The sequence below is a fragment of the Amia ocellicauda genome, chromosome 5, assembly GCF_036373705.1.
Source record: "Amia ocellicauda isolate fAmiCal2 chromosome 5, fAmiCal2.hap1, whole genome shotgun sequence".
Classification (NCBI taxonomy): domain Eukaryota; kingdom Metazoa; phylum Chordata; class Actinopteri; order Amiiformes; family Amiidae; genus Amia; species Amia ocellicauda.
Genome location: NC_089854.1, coordinates 16,224,919 through 16,235,372, shown reverse-complemented (window position 1 = coordinate 16,235,372; position 10,454 = coordinate 16,224,919). Strand labels below are relative to the sequence as shown.

At 39.9% G+C, this 10,454-nt stretch overlaps 1 protein-coding gene across 1 annotated transcript in view; it reads left to right on the top strand.

Annotated features, from left to right (window-relative positions):
- The first annotated feature begins 3,686 nt into the window (after positions 1-3,686).
- LOC136749570 (leucine-rich repeat and fibronectin type III domain-containing protein 1-like protein) overlaps positions 3,687-10,454 on the top strand; it is a 53,737-nt gene continuing 46,969 nt past the window's right edge. The window contains exon 1 of the mRNA XM_066703989.1: positions 3,687-3,879. The gene's annotated coding sequence lies outside the window, so the exon portion shown is untranslated. The remainder of the gene's footprint in view (positions 3,880-10,454) is intronic.

Genomic DNA, 10,454 nt, shown 5'->3' with positions numbered 1-10,454 from the left:
AATACTATACAGGTTTTGTAACAGTGCATCAGTGTTTTATGGTGAACATTTTTTAAACCCAGGCGTCTACTTTAGAGTAGTGTATTATTTGGTATATATTTTGAAAAGATGAGATCTTGGGCACAAACAAATTAAATTCTGTGTTGTTTTCCCATTAACCATTAATGGCAATATTTCCATTTGTATATTGCATTGTATATTTCAATAAACCTTATAGCAGTTTACTCTAGTTTAGTTTGCAGTACTGCTGAGAAATAAAGAATTCATAAGTCTTCACTTTCCATCTGCTAACACGGGTTATAACGTGGCCACCCATGATAATAACTGAGCGAAACAAATGAAGCTCATTGCCAAATTCCAGTATTTGCGACTGTCCCAGTGGAGCCAGGAATGTAAAATGTTTTAGTGCAGAATCTCTTCAGTGCAAAGAGGGGTTTTGTTTAAGAAGGCTGGCTTAGAATAGCTTATCAGACTGTATTATACATTGACACAACTGCCTCAGTGAGAGAGCTCCTCAGCCTCGTTTGAAATGCAAATGCTCCTCACACACTCGGTTCTTCCTGAACAAAGACACATAATAGATCCACAGCCAGAATAACCTTGTTTCATTTCCTCTTTGCGAATTTTACTTGTTTGTTTTGGTAATCTGATCATTCTGAATTTAACCCCCCCCCTTCCCAATGTATTAATTTATCAATTAACTGTTAATGCGGTTCAGTCTTCTGAGATGTAAGCTGCAGAAACATTGGTAAAATTCTGAAAATAGTCATTAACAAAAAATCACACACACACACACACAAAACTGCATCAGAGTTAAAAATAAAATAAAAAAATCCATCAAGATAATGAGTCCACAGGTATATAATGAGAAACATGGATTAGAGACATAATTAAGCCTGACTATACAAAGGAATATATCATTTATGCAAATCATATGCAAATACCAGACCCCCTACTCCATTCCTGTGCTACAGTGATGGATAGGAAGTATTTGAATATCTACACTTTATGATATGCAGCCCAGAGGGGGCAACTGGTGAATTCAGTTGCTCTGAATTTCAGCTGAGTGTCTGACCTTTATCCAGATGTCTTGAGATTGATTTGTGACCAGGGAAGTGCACTCCAAATTGCAGTGATTTATGAATATTCCCACTTTAGTCTCATTTTGAAGCTCATCGTACCAAGAATAACACGGATCGGGAAAGACTGGATCTTTACCTATTTTCTGTCCCTGAGGAGAAAGCATCTTCTGACTGATCTGAATAATGGAATTTCCCGGCTTATTTCAAAGACTAATTTATTTGATGGTTGTTTACAGCCTTTACGGCTTCCAAACAGTACCTACTAACACGGAATAAGCCATGTGTTTAAAATATAACATTAGGAGAGAATAGACTTAGAGTGGCACTGTTACGTCTGAAAATGTAAACAGTATCCAATCAAATTTAGCAGAAGAAAACAAGTGGCATTTTGTGTAATCAGAAAGTAAACAGCATTTCAATTTCCCTCATTTCAAGAGCACAGCTTGATCTATATCAGCCAATACAAATAAACGGCAGCCCTGATCAGCAATTAACCTACTTAAAATGCACAAAGCCAAATTCTTTATTTCAGATCGTTGGAAGATGCTTTCCCATTATCAATGATTAGTGCAAACAATTTGTGGACTGCAAATTGAAGGAGAAGGTTGGGGAAATCCATCGTGCAATTAGCGAGCTGATAACGAGTTTCTCCCTGTTTTGATCTGACGTTCATGTTAAGCATTTTTACGGGGAGTGTGCTGAAAAGGAAGCAGTAGAGTGTGAGCTTCTGTCGTCAAAAGGGTTACCAGCATGCACTGTCACTTTAGCTGAGCGATCGGAGCAGGGTTTAAGGTTTGAAGTCACTCTGCTCGGCTAGGCTGTTAAAACAACAATCATTGAGGCAGAAGGGGAGTCAGGAGGTCATGGCCTTCATAACAGACAGTGTGATTGGGGGACTGGCAAGCATAGTCTATGAACGCAAGCGATGAGACATCACGGATCTAGCCTTACATCACAGACACTGCGAACAAAAGGGCACATTTGGAAACAATATAAAAATAGATACTGTATATTTCATGAACTATAAATGATGATGGATTCCATTTAATACAGATTTACCAATATAGTACATACTGTTTTATACAGTTTCTTTGTGTGCTGGTCTATGTGAAAATACAGCCTCCCGCACGTTAAACAGTTTGATTCTTCCCAGCGGGCCACTCTTTGTTTTGTTACAGAACAGCTATTCCCCTGCAGTGTAGTAAAGGACAAGGAGCCATTTTACTCACCAGGTCTATGCTGAATGGCCACGTTGAACAGTCTTCATGTCTCAAAGATAAAAAAGAAAAAAGTATGGCTTATGTTTCTATTTAAGGATAAAACCAAAACTAAAATCATCATCATAACAACAAAAGCGTGTGATCAAAATGTGGCCTATGTACTATTGTGATATATTAGACAGCAGCGTCCTGCCAACATAAGTGGAATTTCAACCAGCATGCTAAACACCTTGTAAGAAAGCTGGGAGTGTAATGGAGTTTCCAGCAGAATAGCATTGAAAAGGGTATCATTACTCACAGAACACCCCTGGGAGGGACTTGACCAGCGATTTCAGAATGAGGCTGCAAAGACCAAGTTCTCTTGCTGCACTTAAAATCTGCACTGCGGGAAGAATGGCACTGCCTCCCCTCCATCAATCATAAAAACTGCAGCAGCCAGGAAAGCCAAGGGTGAGCCTACATTCGGCATTTTATCTGTTGCCCTTATATTGGTAATGCAAAGTAACTATTGAGATATAAGGGTTCAAACCTGGCATGTTTTTATTTGGACAGGCTTATCTGCAATAAGTGAAATCTGATGAGACAGCTTGACAAGGGTTCATGTTTCATAGACATCTAGGTAATTCTGTTATTTTCCACATTACAGAAAAGAAAAAAAAGATGCGTACACAGTCGCAATCAATCAGTTCTGATAAATGATCTGACTGCAGCTCGCAAAATTGACTGATTAGGATCCCATGTGACATATCCCAAGTATATGTAATTTATCTGTTTTATTCATTTCTTTGATTGATAAATGGTCCCAGGGCTAAATATGGTAGGATTAATCAGTCCCCTTTGGAGAGATATTACAGTCAATTCAATCAGTCCTGTTGACAACAAACTCATGTTTTAATGCAGTGGAAGGAGACCGGACAGGTCACAAATTACCTGGGCGAACACGTCTCCCTGAGTTTCTGTTACCATCTCTGTGGTGTCAGCTGTTCTCAGTGTGATGCGGAGTTATGAAAAATGTGGTATTATACTTCCCCGTGTTGCAACAGCTGTTGAAGTCAAGTATCAGTATTTTTTATTTGCGCTGTTAACATGCTGACACGCTCTCTTATGGCAAAAGGTTACAGTCTGGTCCATTTAAGAGGTTTTCCATGTTTTCATGATTTGAGTTGGGGCAGCAGAGGTGGCATGCTCCACTTCTCTTCTGTGTTCTATAGGCATGACCTTTGGGAGACTGTAAGAGGTTGCAGTCATGTCTCGCACACTGCCTATTACACGTTCGAAAAGGCATCACATATGGGTCCTTCTCCACAGGGTAGGTAAAGGTGTGATCTGACAGTGCTGTGAGGTCAGCCCCTCATGTCTGTTTCTCTCTCTTCTTTGCAGACCAATGGGAACGCCCTTGCAATTGCCCTGCCACACTTAGCCCCTGGCACCAGCACTGATGCCCCAAAGCCATCGCCTCCTGCTGCTCCTTCGCACACTGTCCCTATGTAGGTGCCCACACTCTTGCTGTGCCAACCTCTGAGACTCAGCGTGGCGTTCATGAAGTGCCCAGTCCAGCCCTCGCTCACCAGATAGAGGTAAGGAACGGAGCTATGTGCCTCACTGCTGCAGAACATCAACCACTCTGCAGTTTTACAGGGTCACTGCCTGGTTTGGTTATAGCAAGCCTCTATGCAGAAAGATAGTTGATTTTGCATGCTGTAGCCAATAGCCTCTGAAGCTCTCCCTCTTTTATTTGCTGCTGCCTAGAGTTTGGTTTTAATTTACACAGACCGCTAATGGGCAGAATGGAAGGCACTGTATCCCATTTCACATTTGATTGAAACTGAAAATCTAATCTAATGGTTCTCAGCGTTTTTTTCCGTTTTCGTCTGTCTGAAGAAAACATTTTCAATGGGAGCTTGGTGATGGATTGGTTCTTCTCTGTGACATGATGAAGAGGCTAGGCATTGCTTATTCAGTTGTAACCATTTTTTGAATCATTACGAATGTGTAATTTTGGTGGGATGAATATCTGCCTGAAGAAAAAAGTATTTTATTTTCACTTTGCCTTGTTTGTTGACAGCAGATGGAAAGGAAAACACATTCTAGGTTTAGCCGAGCTACATTTTGGGCTATGTACAGTACAAAGTCACAAAAAAAAACTATATATAATAATAATAATAATAATAATAATAATATAACTTTAGATTACTTCTGTGATTGGATTGTGTGATTAAGTGACAATTATTGCCTAAGTGTCACAAAAAGAATATTGTAAAACAGCCCTCCAAGAAATATTGTAATTGCAAAGCTGTTCTGCTTTTTTATAAGGTTAAAAGTACCGTGATTAATGTTTCTACAGAAATAGGTTTTGAGTGTTAGCTTTTATGTGATTAAAGTGCATGTCAACGGAAGTAAAATCTGTAGGCTGATATAGTGTGATGCTGCCCTTAGACGTAATCTCCCACATCAGTAGTTATATCCTAGTGGAAAGAACAGGAGACCTTTTACTGGGAAGGAGTCTTGTAATCACGCTCTATACCACCACATACCTGGGAAATATACCTGTTTCCAAGAACTAACATGCAAAAGTCTGTGAAGATTTGATTTAAATCCCTTTGGATGTCATAACAAAATGTTTGTTTACTTGTTCCTTTGAGGTAAATAAAAGTACAACTGAAAAGCACATCTTGAAAGCTGAAAAGTGGGAAGCAATATTCAAAGATTAACATTACAAGGAAACACACTGCACAAAAGCACACATGAGCGGCACACTCCCTGCACTGTCCTAAACTTTAAGCCTCTGATCAGGCTTTAGTGACCTACTTTTGTGAGAAGAAACCCCCAAATCAGCTGAACGAATGGGGAGCCAAGCCTCTCTGTTCTGCTGCACTGTCATCACTGGCAGAATCACGTGGGGATCCAGGTGGAATGCAATTTGACTTTTTGTTTTTTATATCTTACGTGTGTGTTATTTTTAGCCCCTGCTGATCTGAAATTAGCTGCAGGTTTCCCTTCTGTGTTTCCTGAATGTGGGGGTCTTAATTTGGAATTAAAAAAAAACATGCATACAGCTGCACTGCTCGTCTTGTAACGATCAACACACAGAAAACTAGCCCGATTCCCTAGTTTCATTACCCACCGGGGTGTTGCACAAAGATGAAACAAAACATGCTGTACTGCATTTTTTAAAACTCACTGGACTTCCATTCCCCAGTAGGGCTCCTTAAAAGCTGGACGCTTCAGACAGTTCAGATTTCTTCAGGTGCCTATGGATCAGGAATCAATTGATCATTCTCAGCACTTAAAGCGAATTCATGCTACAGTTTAAGATGGATTTAATTGCCTAATTGCAAGTGCTTTAGAGAACTTGGTGGTTCCATTTAAGTGCTGCTCTGCAGTCTGAGCAAACAATACGCACTGCCTAAATGTCCAGCTATAAACTGAGATATTTGTATTAATCTTTCCTCCAACAGATTTGTGTTGCATAAGCCAGAAGCCAATCATTCACACTTGTTTTAAGTCAGGGGTTCCCAAAGTCTGGTGATGGAGGGCCAATTTCCAGAGGTTGCATGAGATGGGGGGCCACAGTAGAAAATGAACCACCAATGAAAACAAAATATGTCCCAAATCATAGCTTTTTATTTCCTATACATTTCTGTTAGGGAACATTTATGAACTTTAATTGTTGTCTTATTATTTTCCCCCAAATTACATGTGCAATTTGTAAATTTTGTTTCAGAAAGTGTAAACATATAGTAAAAGTTCAGATAAGGGGGGGTTGAAGGTTGACTTTGGGGGGGCGCACCAATCATCCTCGAGGGCCGTATTTGGCCCCTGGACTACACTTTGGGAACCCCTGTTTTAAGCCAATCAGTTGTTTTACATTCTCTATTCTCTATAATCACTGCAACAATAATAGAAAATGATGCTACACAGGTCAAAGTATATAGAAAGAGAATATAGGTGAAAATAATGCGGTAATTTTAGTTTTTAGGCCCAGGTTTTATTTTAGGTTTTGGTTATGGCAGACTAACAAAGAAACAAATGCCTTTTTTGTGCCATTAAACCCTCTTTTAGAGCATGTCCGTAACATTAATAATGCATTATTGACAATTAACCTCAACCTGTTTTTGGAAGATGAGTTCACACGCAAATGAACAAATAAATAAATAAACCAGATTTCAACAAGAAAACACTCTAGGAATAACTCAATTGTTCATTAAGGCACGTCTGAGCTGTCGCTTAAACATCAGCAGTGACTGGCAGACAATCCTTCATCTTATCAAGCGTGATGCTTATCCACAAATCCTCCAAAAGCCTTTTAAAAAAACAACAACAACCCCCCCCAAAAAAAAATCTGATTGCCCGTGTTAAAGTTGGCAGGAGTTATAAATCCCAAACAGCTGGTACACAGCAGAAAAACCATCTTGCTAGAAGAAAAGGTCACCGGAGCTTAGATGCTCATTTTTTAACATATGAAGACTGCTGTTTATATGCTTACCACTGTAGAAAAACAAACAGCCATGAACAGAACACTGCATTTAAACACCCATTTAAAAGGAATCTACTCATCCATTGGTCCCTCCCTCCGTACTACAGTACTACCAGCATACAGATTAGACCTCATAACTTGGTTAGTTCTCCTTACGGCCACTGTTGCTAAACCTATTTAAAAGCCTACATTATTTAAAAGGAGCATCGCGGTCGACCAGTCATTCTGGATTGTGTGTCTTATTTCATTAACATGCAATGATGAAAAAAAAAAAAAAAATCTGTTAGCACAGCTTTAAAAAAGAGCTTGGCTCTGTGTTTAAAAGCAACTAGAGAAGTTTGCACATTTCGAAATCAGACATTAACTGATTTAATGCGCTTCCGGGCTTCTCACAGCATGACTTCATGTTGTGAATCACTTGCCGATGCACTTTCATACCTAAGATTTATTAATGAAGTCTTGTGTCTACTGCAGTTGTTTGTTCTTTAACCACTTCCCCTAAAACCACTCCAAAATATTCCAGAGTAGGGGCCTCCAATCCATGGCAGAGATAGGTGGACATTAGGTTTTCATATACGATTTTTTCTCAGTTCTTAATTTATACAATTAGCTCAAATAGTCTTGTTTTAGCCATTGATTTGAAGACATCGATAAAGCGCATGGATTTTGGGCACTTTGGGACCAGGGATGGAGAGCGCTATTATATGTTGTGCCCTTTTGTCTCATTTTCCATTTCCATTATTGATTTATCCCAGAGCTCCAGTAGGTGGTGTATTTTTGTACTGCATCCCTGATGTCAGTCTATGGTTTCAGTAGACGCACGATCCATGGACAAAAGCTTTCACGCTTTTTTTAGAAAAATAAATACGTAGCCTACAAAGAAGAATAAACATGTTCTTCAAAGTGTTTCAATGTGAGAGCCAGCACACTGAGGTAATGCAAACATACTCACAGTATTAAACAGTCTGGGGCAATAGCTAAGCAATTAAAATCAGATTTTATAGGAGCAGGCCATTTTGGGGGGGAGTCTGATAGAAAGCAATGGAGCAGGAGCTCATACACAACCCTGTGCACCCTCTCCAATTCCTCTTCCCAATAGAATTAAACCCAGGGCTATTACGCTACTGTACATAATGAGAGCCCTGGCCTCCAGTTAGCCGGCCTCACTCCTTCTTGTGTGCGGCACAGTGAGGCCAGAGAGCTACAGGGAAGGCTGCATGGCATCTCTTTGCTTAATTCACTCACACCGTCTGTGAAATGGAGCACCAGTCTTTCCTTTGCAGATATCAAGCTCTTGGGAAGCGGCAGCAGCAAAGGCTGGTATCAAATCCAACTTCCAGACTACTGAGTAGAAAACGAAAAGCCGCAGGGAAACAAAGACACAAAAAAGAAAAGAAAAGAAAAGAAAACCACAGTGCATTTAATTATTTTATGTATACAAGTTTATACATACACTGGCAGTCACAATTACAGGGCTGTGCTCGACTAAGGAAGTGATCTATTGATTGATATGACTTATCTTACAGAATGTATGGTAATGCACTATTTTCTTTCACGCTCATACTAGAATATTTTGATTAAGGTCAAGGCACAGGGCAGGCGAGCACATCATTTTTTCTCAAAGGTGGGGAACTGAGGTTGAGTCTGGCTGTGTGTTTAGGTTCATTATCATGTTTACAAATAATTTTTGCCACCCACAGTTTGCCTGACTGAGGACATTCGTTGACATTGAACATTGTACCTTCTGGTCTTACATTATCTTCTGTTTGCACACTGGCAGAAAAAAAAAAAAACTAAACATCTTCACATTCCCACAGTTGTGTTTACCTCTAGGCACAACACAACTTTGACAACCAACCTCTAGCTTGGTATTGTTCTCACATACTCCCATTGCTCTTGAGGCTGCAAGGTTCAAACATCATTTCATCTGTACATAACATTTTCCTCCATCACTCTTTGGAATCGATTCCTATGTTCAAGTGCCCATTCTAAACATTGTTTTTGTATCATTCTTTTTTCTCGAAGAAGGTGTTTTTAACTTCCACATTTTCCCTGACATCAGACTTCTAAATCTACAGTTTATTTTGATTTGGAGAGATTGGAAACATAATTCAACACAACTGCAAGCTGAGTGCTGGTTGGGGCAATGGGAAGGTTTAATTTGAGATACAGATGATGGGAGGAATTGAATAAAGGTTGATTTTAGCTTGTTTTCAGAGTAATATCTTTATCTTTTTAGCTATATAATATACAACAGTTATGTTTAGTGATCAGGCTTGGGTTACATTTTTGTTTAGGCTAGGGTAAGAGATAGGATTCCCCAATAAACATCTGTGAAGGTTAAGGTATGTGTTTCTACTGGTTTAAGACCAGTGTAGTTTCAGATTGAGCTTTGTTTTCAGATTTTGGTGTTGACAAGGTTAGAAATAATGATTTTTAAATAATAATTGTGTCCTTCAAACTTTGATTTCGTCAAAGAATCCTCCATTTGCAGCAATTACATTCTTGCAGACCTTTGGCATTCTAATTGTCAATTTGTTGAGGTAATGTGAAGAGATTTCACCTCATGCTTCCCGAAGCACCTCCCACAAGTTGGATTGGCCTGATGGGCACTTCTTACGTACCAAACGTTCAAGGTGCTCCCACAACAGCTCATCCGGTGACTCCATTATAGACAGAATACCAGCTGACTGCTTCTTCCCTAAATAGTTATTGCATAGTTTGGAGCTGTGCTTTGGGTCACTGTCCTGTTGTAGGAGGAAATTGGCTCCAATCAAGCGCTGTCCACAGGGTATGGCATTTTGTTGCAAAATGGAGTGATAGCCTTCCTTCTTCAAGATCCCTTTTACCCTGTACAAATCTCCCACTTTACCACTACCAAAGCACCCCCAGACCATCACATTGCCTCCACCATGCTTGACGGATGGAGTCAAGCACTCCTCCAGCATCTTCTCATTTGGTCTGCATCTCACAAATGTGATCCGAACACCTCAAACTTAGATTCGTCTGTCCATAACACTTTTTCCCAATCTTCCTCTGTCCTAGAAGGCCAGCATCCCGGAGTCGCCTCCTCACTGTTGACGTTGAGACTGGTCTTTTGTGGGTGTACTATTTAATGAAACTGCCAGTTGAGGACCTGTGAGGCGTCTGTTTCTCAAACTAGACACTCTAATGTATTTGTCCTCTTGCTTAGTTGTGCACCGGGGCCTCTTTCTATTCTGGTTAGAGCCAGTGTGCGCTGTTCTGTGAAGGGATTAGTACACAGTGCTGTATGAGATCTTCAGTTTCTTGGCAATTTCTCGCATGGAATAGCCTTAATTTCTCAGAACAAGAATAGACTGATGAGTTTCAGATGAAAGTTCTTTGTTTCTGGTCATTTTGAGCCTGTGATCGAACCCACAATTGCAGATGCTACATATACTCAACTAGTCTAAAGAAGGCCAGTTTTATTGCTTCTTTAATCAGCACAACAGTTTTCAGCTGTGCTAACATGATTGCAAAAGGGTTTTCTAATGATCAATTAGCCTTTTAAAATGATAAACTTGGATTAGCAAACATAACGTGCCATTGGAACACAGGACTGATGGTTGCTGATAATGGGCCTCTATGTATGTACCTCTATGTAGATATTACAAATCAGCCGTTTCCAGCTACAATAGTCATTTACAACATTAA